Below are 12,503 nucleotides of genomic sequence, written 5' to 3'. Positions count from 1 at the left end.
TCACTTTTGATGGTTGTAGTGAAGTACACTAGCTTTTATGTCTGACACACACTTGGGATTAGCGCCTTATATTAGCAAGGTAGAGTGGGTTTTTTGAGATAATAGTAGACTCTTGTAGCCTCCATGCACTAGTGGGGTCACCTATGTTCCACATATTGACATATTAGTCTCTATGGTTCTTGCTTTGCTACCATTAATATTGTGAGGCTTGGAAAACGGTCTGACATTTTGCTGGGGAGCATGGCAACCTACACTAGAGAAAAACCCACAACAATCATGAGTAACTCCATTAGAGCCTCTAGGTTAATCTAGAGTAGTTATCTTTTTTATTTTGCACAATTGAAAGGAAACTTATTGATTGTGTAGGATATTTGGGTGTGGGAAAATTTACCAGGGACCTTGGTAGCTTTAGGATAGTTACGATGGGGTTGGTGGATGCTCCTTGAGATTTGTGGAAAACTTACCAGGGACCTTGGTTGCTTTAGGCTAGTTAGGATGCATGGGTGGACGCTCCTTGAGACTTGTGTCAAGTAAGTAAGGATAACACCAAGTTGACACGGTAGCAGGTACAAATTAATTTGTGTCAACTAAGCAAGGATAACACCAAGTTAACGAGGTAGAATTTAGAGAAATTGTGATTTCATATTCATTTTGTACGATTTTTTAGTTTTGATATTGCATTTGTGCTAAAGTTGCACGAAGTTTTATCAAAATCATTGATGTCACTATTAAGAGCGCCTAATAGCCAACACCTTGACCTATGACTACTTTTGAGCATTTGACCACTCAAGAATTCTTCAATTATCACCAGGAACCCATCCATATACAAAAAGTAGTATTTGGACACCTAAAAAGGGTACCTCACTATTAGAAGTACCTAAAAATTGAAGAAAAAATATGGGACTCAAATTTTAAATTTGTCTTAATGAGCCGATTGTATGCAGTGTATAGACAAATTGGTATGAGTTGGGCACTTAACAGCTATTAGAACTTTAGGGACACATGTCAGATTAGAAGAATCAGATATAAAATGAACAATTGGAGAACCCGATAGACCATTAAACAAAAAGAATAGAACTAGATATTGGATGATCAAGACAAATAGAACTGATATATTCACATGACTAGATTAGAGGTACATATGATAAGGCAATGAGTGCTAAATTACAAAGGAATACAAGAGTCCAAAGACCTAGGTTTACAATAGGGCTTTGCTCATGACTGATCGAGATAGATGGAAGACCGATGGACCCCAAAATGAAAGTAGCGAGGCTTATCTATAAGTGCACATCCTCGGTTCTGATCGATTGTTTGACTGTAGAATTATTGGCTGATAATAAATAGATCTACTAGTAATCCAACTATATATTGGTGCTTCCATAAAGTTGATTACAACTATCTATATCCTCCCCCCCTTTCTTGAATTTTGGCAAGAAAGAAGGTGCGTTTTTTTTGGGCATATTTTGGTCCATGTCTCTTGTATGCCACAACTTTTGGGACCAAATTCTCATCTGGGAGGCTTGAGGGATAGCATTAAACATCTTCCACCTCAAATGTAACCTTTGGGAGGTGACATTGTTAGAATCATCTCTTGCCCCCATAGTAGGTCTAGAGGCTTGAGGGATAGCCATGGCCATCTTCCACCTCTTGCGTAGTGTAGGTCTAGTTGTCTATGAGAGTAATGGAATGTTTAGATGCATTGTTAAAGTGATGCTTCCTTTCTTTGGTTGTGATTACAGGCACAATGGTCAAATCATTGCTCAAAAAGTTTAGGATGGGCAGCCATGGGAACAACCAACCCAATGGGGAAGAAGGAGACACCGAAAAGAAGTGGAGCCCGTGAGCCTCAAACCCTCAACCTTGTGGTTACAACAATGTGCAGTTGGATATGTATGTATAAAATTTCTCCCTGCTAGTACCTTCTCGGTGCTCAAGTGGTTTAAAAAAAAGAAGTTTAGGATGTTTCTCCACATTCAAGGGCATTAAAAAAAAACCCTTATGATAATTTGAGCATAAAATCAGTAAAAATGAATAGACATAGACATACATAACAATTGCAAGGGGTGGTACCTCTTGAAGTACCATTAGTAATGGGCGCTCTCTATCATATCCAGGATTAGTAAAGAGAGTAAAAAATCGCACAAGTGCATGTAGAGATGGAAGAAGAAGAATATACGAGTATGGTTTTCATCTCTACTATTGACTAATTGTAGTCAATAGCAATGAGAAGAGCTATGGTGGTATAGATAGAAAATTGCAACATATACTTTTTGAGAATTGTTCTTCTTTCTTTACTATAACCATAATATGTTAATGAGATGTCTACACACATTTAGGATCATTGGGTACTTTCTTCCTAACTAGGAGGGGTCTTGGTCCTTAAGAGGGAATTTTTGCAAGACTAGAATTGCCCTTCACATTTTCACGGATAAAAGGGTGTCAAGAAAATAATTTTGAATAAAAATTTATGGACTGAGTAGAAAAAAGGTACCTTCTATTGGTTAAAAGTTCAGACCTAAGGGTTCCTTGAATGTGCCCCCCCCCCCGCCACGCGCGACGAAGAGGCAAGCCATGTTGGAATTTTTGCAAGACTAGAGTTGCCATTCAAATACTCCTTATTCCTTTCACTCATTCTAGCATCGTGTCACTTGTGTCCACAACCCTTATCTTTTACATTGTTGTTACCTCCTCTCCATCTCCATCTCTCATCCCTTCTCCTTGTCCTCCTTAATCACCATCCTTGTTGATTTCCAGCTCTTAATGCCACAATTCCTTCCTCTTGCTTTGAAACATTGCAATACTCCCTTTGTGGCAAGTTTCCAACTTCCCTTTCCCTTGCTTTGATTTTTGTAAGCGATATTCTGCAAGTGACTACGAGAGAGCTGGCTAGAGATGGTGCATGCTCGGAAGAACATATCATGTGCTATTTGGAAAGAAGGTGCGCTTTTTTTTTTTGCCTATTTTGCTCATCGTCTCTTGTATGTGGCAACCTTTGGGGCCAAACTCTCATCTAGGAAGCTTGAGAAATTTTGTGGGCTTGAGGGATGGCCTTGGCCATCTTCCACCTCCAATGAAACCTTTGGGAGGTGACATTGTTAGAATGATCTCTTGCCCCTCGTGTAGGTCTAGAGGCTTGAGGGATAGCCATGGCCATCTTCCACCTTCTGCACAGTGTAGGTCTAGTGTTGTATGAGAGTGATGGAAGACGTAGACGCCTTGCTAAAGTGGTGCTTCCTTTCTTTGGTTGTGATTATAGGCACAATGGCCAAATGGTTGTTCAAAAGGTTTAGGATGGGCAGCCATGGGAACAACCTACACCCAGGAGAAGCGGAGCCCGTGAGCCTCGAACCCTCAACCTTGAGGTTAAAGCAATGTACCTTCGCGGCGCTCAAGTGGTAAAAGAAGAAAAGTTTACCAAAAACCCTTATGATGCGAGGGAGTGAGGTGGGTGGTTACTCCACATTATAGTGCTACAGTTGAGAGAGAGGTCAGCAAATGTGGTCATACTCCATGGACCCTCGAGTAGGGGACCGACTATGCCGAGCTGGCTCCTTGGATGAGCACTTTAGCGAGGAGAGACTCATGGGAAGATATTGTACCTATCATTCCTTGCTTTGTTCTCCATTGCACACACAGTAAAACATATACACCCCCAGCCAGTGTCTGTAGATGATAATACATCGTGAGTACATGGGTTCCACTGAGCTTTGAGTCTCTTGTGTGTTGTGATCTTTTTTCTCAAGTCTAGCCTTGCACTTGCTGTTATCTGTTGTGGGTGCTCTTTGTTCCATAGCTTTGCTATGGCGTCTGTGGTTCTTTTCTGAGTGAGCTTGCGGGCGAGCACACTGCACATGGCCTAAACATCGTTTGGAGTAGAGAACAAGTGTCATGGGTTTAGGTGAAATTTATCTGCATCAGACATCATACAATGTGGAAAGAACAAGCGGACCAAATCTCGTGCGATGGGTGAAACCGCATCATCAGACTGCCTTGCAGTACCTTCAGTGCGCCAACATGGATTTATGCCAACAATGGGAGACGTGACTCAGGCTTTCTATCAAATTGCGCTTCAACTAGGGTCTGTCGAGGACGCACTCACTCGAAAGTCTTAGGAGAAGTATGCAAACACACTCATGGTTACTCTTTTGTCCACAATAGCTCTCGATGCATATGCTCGAGCACGTCTCAACAAAAATCCTCTTCTTTTGTACCACAACTCCGCAGTTGTCCACACAATAATACTTCACAAAAAGCATTGGAGGTAAACTCCCACCCCCCTTTGTTTGCATAAACTGCTGGCCAACTAGTGTAGGACGAAGGTCTCGCCGTTTAGATCCAAAGAACTGTACTAAATCTGCGGCAGAGCTTTGCTCCTGTGGCAAGCAATGGAAAGGGGCCCGGGCCATTTCTGTAGGGTTTGTCTGTACAGAAGAGCATCGGAAGCTCAATGGAGCCCGTGAGTACAAGCTCAGGCTGCTCTATGGCATCGTCTTCATCAGTCGTTCTGGAATATGATTGAGAGGGGCCCCCTCACAAGGAGGCAGCCCCTTGCCAAAAATTCAGAGTATGGTGCTTCAACTGGGCCGTGGACACGGTATTCTTTAGTAAAAGGCGAAAGAATAGTTCGCTCTGTCCTCAACCCACACCTTGCTTCACGCCTTCGTGGCCTCCTGCTACCTGCTCCATGGCCCTTGCGCCCTCGCATGTGGGATATCATCCCGCCCGTGCTCTCTTACTCCCGTCCAGTCATCTGTCTCGAAAATGCCACGGGCGACAATATGCACCCCCGCATACTTTGGCCCACCGAGGATAGGAGCGAGGTTCACGCTTACCTTGACAGCTTCATCTATCAAAATGCTCTCTAAGTGCGGGTAAAGTCGCCACGTGCCAGTAGTGCACCCAATATGGTTGAGCCTGTTGCGTGGGCCTCTCTTGGAAAGAATCATCTTACCCACCTCCGTAGCTGCTGGAAGATATGTTAGGGACTTCATGGGGAGACAATTGTGACGCCTTTCTTTATCGAGCATAGGCTGCGAATTCGGCTAGCATTATGTAGTAAGAGAAGCTTAAAAGATGCATAAATAATCACAATATTAAGGTCTTGGGAAGAGGGATAGTGGAGATGGAGCTCCAACAGCCTATTCCTTGCCTCCAAGTTAGCACATTGACTTCTTTGAGAATAAATGCACACAGCGGTCAAAACATTTTATACCTTAAGGCTGGCCTTTGTAGTAAACAAGCACAAAGACTGAATCTGAGATTATGAGTCCATCTTAATTATCACCCCCCCATGCTTTCTTCACAGGAGTTTCACAAACTCTCCCTTTGGCTCAATCTTTTTCTTGTCTTGTTTAGTCGTGGTCTTACAATCCACCTTGCTTCTATTGCGCCTGTTGCCTTATGAATCAGCTCTTCAACATCACCATCAATGCACCATTCGATTGGAAAAGAAGCTACTTGGATAAATTCATCGGATTACATATCCCTATATGACTCTCCATACCTTAATACTCCTTTTTCTATCTATCTCTATGTCTATCTATTTCCATATCTCCTTGGCACCACTTTATTCTACTACTCTCTATCTCTATCTCTATATTTTTACTAGCATACACCTATATCTATATCCCCCCCCCCCCTCTCTCTCTCCATGTTATCTCGTTCTGTATGTATATCTTTCACTCTCTATCTATATGTCTTATCTATTTCTACATCTCTTATCGTCGCAAACCCATATTCTAAATTTTGTGCTTCATCAAATGACAAAGATTTTTCCTCTCACAAGGTTTGCACCAACCACGTTGGTATACCTCTACCCTACTCCACTTCAACCCTATCCTCGTCAATAACATCTTGTAATTCTACCTCAAAAAATAGATGATCTCTAACATCATTTGAAACCTGCATCGGGCTACACATTTTCCTCATTTAGGACTTACATTTGTATTCCCACCAGTAATAGACTTTGCCTCAAGTGGATACACCCATGCATGCCTAGAGTAATCATTAATAAAAGTCATGAAGTACTAATGACACCCAAATTATGGAGTATGCATCGGCCACAAACATCACTCTAGACAAGTTGGAATTTTGAAGTAGTGTATGCCAACTCAAGTTTACACTCTTTTATGCATTATGCCTAATCCATCTTCATCTTGAAAGACACATTGCAAATGGATGGCGCAAAATGTCTATGGTTGCAAGTACATACATTATCTCGTCCTCTAGGAAAGGATCTAGCACATTCTCCTTGTTCTTTGAAGAATGCTTGTGGGCTGTCTTAGCATCTAGTTCCTTCTGAATCAACTCTTCAGCATCACCATCAATGCATCATTCAATTGGGAAAGAAGCTACTTGGATAAATTAATCGGATCGCATATCCCTGTATGACTCTCATATCTTTATACTATTGTGTTCCTAAAACATACGTCACTCTTAAAGACTTCTAAATAAGAGGGTTAGTCAGCTTTGGCTATAGTCCACGATGATGCGAGTACCAGGTGACAGAGCCCTCCCTAAATGTACAACTGGAAATCAACACATCACTTGCTCATTCATAATTATAACAAATGATTGGGTATAAGATGTAGACCTGCTCCATACAAGGGTTAAGCGCTCAGTTATCTATTGCCATGGTGCTCAAGGCAACCATGCATTCACATAGCCATGCCCCGCATTTGGGTATTGGCTTCCTTTCTTTCTTACTCCCAATAGCTGTTGTACTTCTTGAATCTTGCTTCCTCATTCTAACTGTCCATGGCTGTTGGTTGCCCTTTTCGAATTCTCATCATTGCTAACATTGTCCTCCCTTTCTTTGAATTAACTCCTTAGACCATGTTGACGTGGGTGGCGAGCCCCAGGTTCAGAGCTAGAAGCTCCTGAATTAGCTGGTGGCTAATCTCAATCACTATCAGATTCTGCATTATGTCTAATCCATCTTCATCTTGAAAGACACATTGCAAATGGATGGCACAAATGTCTATGGTAGCAAGTACATACATTATCTCGTCCTCTAGGAAAGGATCTAGCACATTCTCCTTGTTCTTTAAAGAATGCTTGTGGGTTGTTTTAGCATCTATTTCCTTCTGAATCAACTCTTCAGCATCACCATCAATGCATCATTCAATTGGAAATGAAGCTACTTGGATAAATTAATCGGATCGCATATCCCTGTATGGCTCTCATATCTTTATGCTATTTTGTTCCTAAAACATACATCACTCTTAAAGACTTCTACATAAGAGGATAGTCAGCTTTGGCTATAGTCCACAATGATGCGAGTACCAGGTGACAGAGCCCTCCCTAAATGTACAACTGGAAACCAACACATCGCTCGCTTTCAATAAGTCAATAAAGAGCCATATTTCCGTGTACATGAGTTTTGTGAAAGATTCTCAAAATGAACCTAATCTTTCGCAAAAGAAAATATAAATAGTCACAAGGAGTTAGAGTTTTCCAATTTTCTCAAGGAATTTCAAGATGTTTTTATTGACGAAATCCCTTGTGAACTACCTCCTAAACGAGGCATTGATGACCATGCAATTGAACTTCTTCCAGGTAGTTCACTGCGTAATAGAGTTTCTCAAGCTCAACAAGAGGAGATTATACGGCAAGTGCATGAGTTAGTTGAAAAGGGCATGGTTAGGCCTAGCTCATCTCCATTTTGTTCACCCGTGTTATTAGTGCAAAAGAAAGCGGCACATATCATATGTGTGTCGACTATAGAGCACTGAATAGGATCACTATCAAGAATAGGTTTCCCGTTCTGCGGGTAGAAGACCTATTTGATAAGCTACAAGGTCGACCTACTTCAGTATGATTGACCTAAAAAGTGGCTACCATCAAATAAGGATAGTTGATCAAGACATTGTAAAGACCGCATTTCGCACTATGTTTGGTCTTTACGAATACATTGTCATGCCTTTTGGCTTGACCAATGCACCAGTCACATTGAACCCCTTGATGGAGAAGCTATTCAGGCCTCATCGAACCTTTATTGGAGTGTATAGGTGAGACCTACAAGAATCTTTCCAAAAGATTAAGGATGCTATCTTATCTCACAGCAAAGGCAAAAGGTTGTTGTTGATAAGCATAGAAGAGCCCAAGCCTTTAAAGAAAATGATTGGGTCTTGCTTAAATTTCCCATGACTCGATTAAGGCACACGACGGGCAAGAATCCTGGAAGTTAGCAAAAAGGTACTATGGTCCCTTCTAGATTCTTAGACCAATCAATGACATGGCCTATCAACTCAAGTTGCCCAGTCATTGGCTCATACACAATGCTTTCCATGTGAGCCTATCAAAGCCTTACAAAGGAGAGCCACCCCAAGAACCAACTATTGAAGACCCATCGGAGATCGAGGACCAAGAAGAGGTGCTGCAGTGTCCAAGTCCATTCTCCGACATGAGGACAAGGTATTGAGAGGCGGTAAGATTATCCGACGGTATCTTATTAAGTTTAAGAACTATCCTTTTGAAGATGCTAGATGGATGCAAGGTATACAATAATCAAATGATAACCTAAACCTTGTCAGAGTAAGCAAATGTACAAATGTTTAAAATAAACAAAGTTTTTTTCTTATAAGACTCTCTTTTCCTTTATTGTGCACAAATGTTAAGTAGTGTGCATGCTTAGGATCAAGTTTGCGAAAGACGACGTCTTCCAAACACCAAGTAGAGCTTGTCACTCTACTATGGAAGATTGATAGGACTAATGTGTAGACATGCTTGCGGTAGCTTAGGCTCTCAAGCACCAAATGGATTAGTCATCCATTCTGGGACGATGTTGTAGGGTAAGATACGGATCCTCTACCCCCTAGAAAAAGGACTAATGAATAGGCTTTATCTTCTCTATCCCATTGTTGAGGAAGACTATGATTTGAAGAGAGAGATAATGTCATAATAACTAATGTCTAATTCTCCTAAATGATTTTCCCATGTTAAACTGATCATTTAATATGGGGAAGTACCAGGGGAGAAAAAGCTAGATTATTGGTAAGGCTAGCAGACTGGTCACAGTAGGGATCCAAAGGAGGGAAAATAGGGATCCAAAGGGGGACCATCTACAGAAGAGCAATGGGATTCAAAGACCTAAGGTTCAGCCCATTAAGACTTCCAAAATGCTAAGGCTCCAAAATTCAAAGGTTAAGTCCAATGGTCATTGCTTAGGAAAATTGGATGCTTGGTAGTGTACACAAAGTCTTCAAAGACTCCTAAAGAGGAGGGAGCGAGCCCTAAAGGTAGGGGAAGTGACAGAGTGAGGTGAGAGAATACACACACACAAAGGGTTCCCTTTACATAAAGGGAATAATGGACACATCTCAGGTTCCTAGTCCAGTTGTCCCCAAGAAGCATTCAATTCCTATTGGATGGCCATAGAGGTGGACCAATGAGAATTAAGCTAGAGTAAATTTAGTTTGATTCATTTAAAAACACTTGATAAAAGAACCAATAGAAATTAAGCTCTCTAGAAGACCATTGGACAGTCTCCCAAGGGGTCCAATGAGCATTCAACAGCCCAAAGGCTTGCCTGATTCCTATTGGCCAGAAGACTAAGGGGTCCAATGAGAGTTTAATTGTATTAATTAAATACCTAAAGCTCTCACAAAAGGGAAAAGGGGGACACATGTCAAAAGGCTATCACTTATGCTTCTTAATTATCATTGGCTAAGCTTTGCAGGGTCCAATGCGTCTCTCTCTCTCTCTCTCTCTCTCTCTCTCTCTCTCTCTCTCTCTCTCTCTCTATTTATCTATCTATCTTATGTCTATCTATTTCTACATCTCTTATCGCCTTTATATATATGGTTCTACTACCCCCCCCCCCCCCCCCCCCCTCTCTCTCTCTCTCTCTCTCACACACACACAGCCGTTTTTTGACCTAGTAGGCAGCAGTTCACTCTTTTGACCATAACTTGCTCATCCGAACTCCGATTTAGGTGATCTATAGCCTCAATCGAAGAGCACGAAGCCCTCTACGCATTGATGTAAAGACAGAATTTTTCTGTGTAATGAAAGGCTTTGCTGTAACAACATCTCAGAACTGAAAAAACTGTCAAAACTTTGCGTTTTTGTTGCCGACTTGAAGGCAATGTCAGACAAAACTCGCAAGGGTGGAAAAGCCACACTCGCCATGGAGAATGATGCAAAATCTCCAAGGAATTTGGATGCTAATCCAACCACATCGTCTACAACAACGGAAGCAATGATCATGGCTTACTTGATCTCGTTACAAGAAACCGTCAACAAGCAAGGTGAAGAGTTGCGCGCACTTGCAATGGAGAATGGTACTTTAAGAGTTCTCGTTGTGGAGAATGAGCACCTCAAGAAGGTTCTTGAAATGCAAACAACACGCTTGATGCATCTTGAGAATGAAGTTCAAGAATGTAAACGCTCTCTTGTGGACATGAATGTAGTGAAAGAGCGCTTGAGCAAAGTTGAGAGTGATCATGTATTGAAAGAGGAAACGATAGATACAATACGACATGATGTATGTGAGATGAGAAATGCATCCAAATCATGGGCTGATATATGTAAGGATAATGTGGTTTCTACATCTCCTATCACGCAGGCCGTTGTCCAAGCAAAGAATGTAGAGAATGTGGACACTCAAGAATTACAAGAACGACAAAAATGCTCAAAGAACATCATCATTCGTGGAATCAAGGAGGAAAGCATGGAAACACCCCAATCTCTTGCGGTTGCTATTGAAGAATTTTTTGCTACACACTTTGGCATGTCAGGAATCATGGCTTATGGTGCACATCGAGTTGGAAAACAAGGAGTCCCTCGCTCGGGAGAAAGACCTATTGTATGTACCATGGCTGATGAGGTAAAGAGAAAGATCATCCTTGACAATGGTTGGATCTACCTCAAAGGAACGGGTTGTAATGTATATGAGGATCGCACTCTTATGCAACAAAATGTACGTCGCAAAGCATACGAGGAAAGAAGCAAGAAGGTTAAGGTATCATCTCAAGAAGAAAAGTCACTTGAGGAGGATGCAAGTCCACCCAACAAATAGGGACACATGATCTATGAGACCAACTCACGCTTGCGAATAAGCTTTTGGAATTGTAACGGGTATCCATGGAATGCGGGAATTGGCATTGATGAGCTTACCAATGACTCCGATGTGATACTTCTTATCGAAACATGGGAGCATGATGCGCAACGAATTCTTGGATTTGACAAATACGATGTACATTCTTTGATGTGGGCCAAAAATGCAAAGCAACGAAGAGGCCAAGGAGGCGTAGCATGTATGACCAAAAAGGGTTTGAAAGATGTTTCCATTGTCAAAGAAGATAAGTATAAACGCTACTTATGGCTGAAAATCAGCCCACCAAATGGTCAAGTCATGTTTGTGGCCGGCTGCTACATTCCTCACTATGACTCCAACTTTTATGCTCGCTTGAATATGGATAGAGATCAGCCCTTTGTTGAACTAGAGGAAGACATTGCTCATTACAAGGATCAAGGTGAAGTCATTGTTTTTGGAGACATGAATGCTCGCACAAATATGTTACAACACGACACACAACAAGTCGACATGCCGCATGTATCAAGAAGAGTGGATGACTCATATATATATAATCGAAGTTCTAATGATGCAAAAGAAGTGGATCACTATGGAAAGTCACTTCTACATATGTGCAATAGTACCGGAATGCTCATTGCAAATGGTGTATCTCTATGGCAAGGCACCAATGACTTTACATGTAGAAAGCACAATGGTGCTAGCGTGATTGACTATATGTTGTTCTCAGAAGCCACTCTAGAATGCATACAAAGCTTTACACTTGGTGAATGGAATCCGGAATCGGATCATAGGATGTTATGTATTGACCTCAAGTGTGGTAAACGGCCCGAGCATGTAGCCTCCAATCATGATGTGAATCATTTGTACCTACGTCTAGACTTCAAACGAGCACTTATATATGCTGATATGGTGGACCAAATGTTAAGCATGATAGAGCATCAAGGGAGCCCAACATTAGAATGCAAGTGGAAAGTTTTCAAAGAAGTAATTTTCTCTTGTGCGAAGGAATGCTTTTCGGTGAAACACATGTCTTGCAAAAGGTCTAAGAAGGGTAGCACCAAGAAGAAATGGTTTGACATGGAATGTAGTCAAGCCCGAAAACACTTGCTAAGATTGGATGCAATTAAAGACAAGGAAGTTTACTCGGAATGTTCACACACATACAAAGCACTTGTTCAAAAGAAGAGGAGAAGGTGGGAAGTCGAAAAACAACTTCTTTTAGCACAAGAGAAAGCACATGCATGTGGCAAGTTTTGGCAAAATCTAAAAGGCAAGCGCGTTGAGAGCTTTGGTGACTTGACTCTTGAGGATATGTATATGCATTGTAAGAACCTCTATGAGCAACCCAATGTTGATAAGATGGAGGGTTGTAGCTCCCTTCCATTTATGTCTCCCTTCTTTACCATTGAAGATGTATGCCGCGCGCTTGAGAAACTTGCTACTCGCAAGGCAGGTGACCTTCAAG

General features: G+C 41.7%; 1 pseudogene; it reads right to left on the bottom strand.

The window, feature by feature from the left end:
- Positions 1-4,533: 4,533 nt before the first annotated feature.
- Positions 4,534-4,649, bottom strand: LOC147432874 (U5 spliceosomal RNA; annotated as a pseudogene).
- Positions 4,650-12,503: the final 7,854 nt, after the last annotated feature.

This window comes from Adiantum capillus-veneris, chromosome 20 (assembly GCF_014529385.1).
Source record: "Adiantum capillus-veneris isolate H3 chromosome 20, ASM1452938v2, whole genome shotgun sequence".
Taxonomy (NCBI): domain Eukaryota; kingdom Viridiplantae; phylum Streptophyta; class Polypodiopsida; order Polypodiales; family Pteridaceae; genus Adiantum; species Adiantum capillus-veneris.
The sequence above is the reverse complement of the archived record's forward strand: the minus strand, read 5'-3'. Positions and strand labels throughout refer to the sequence as shown.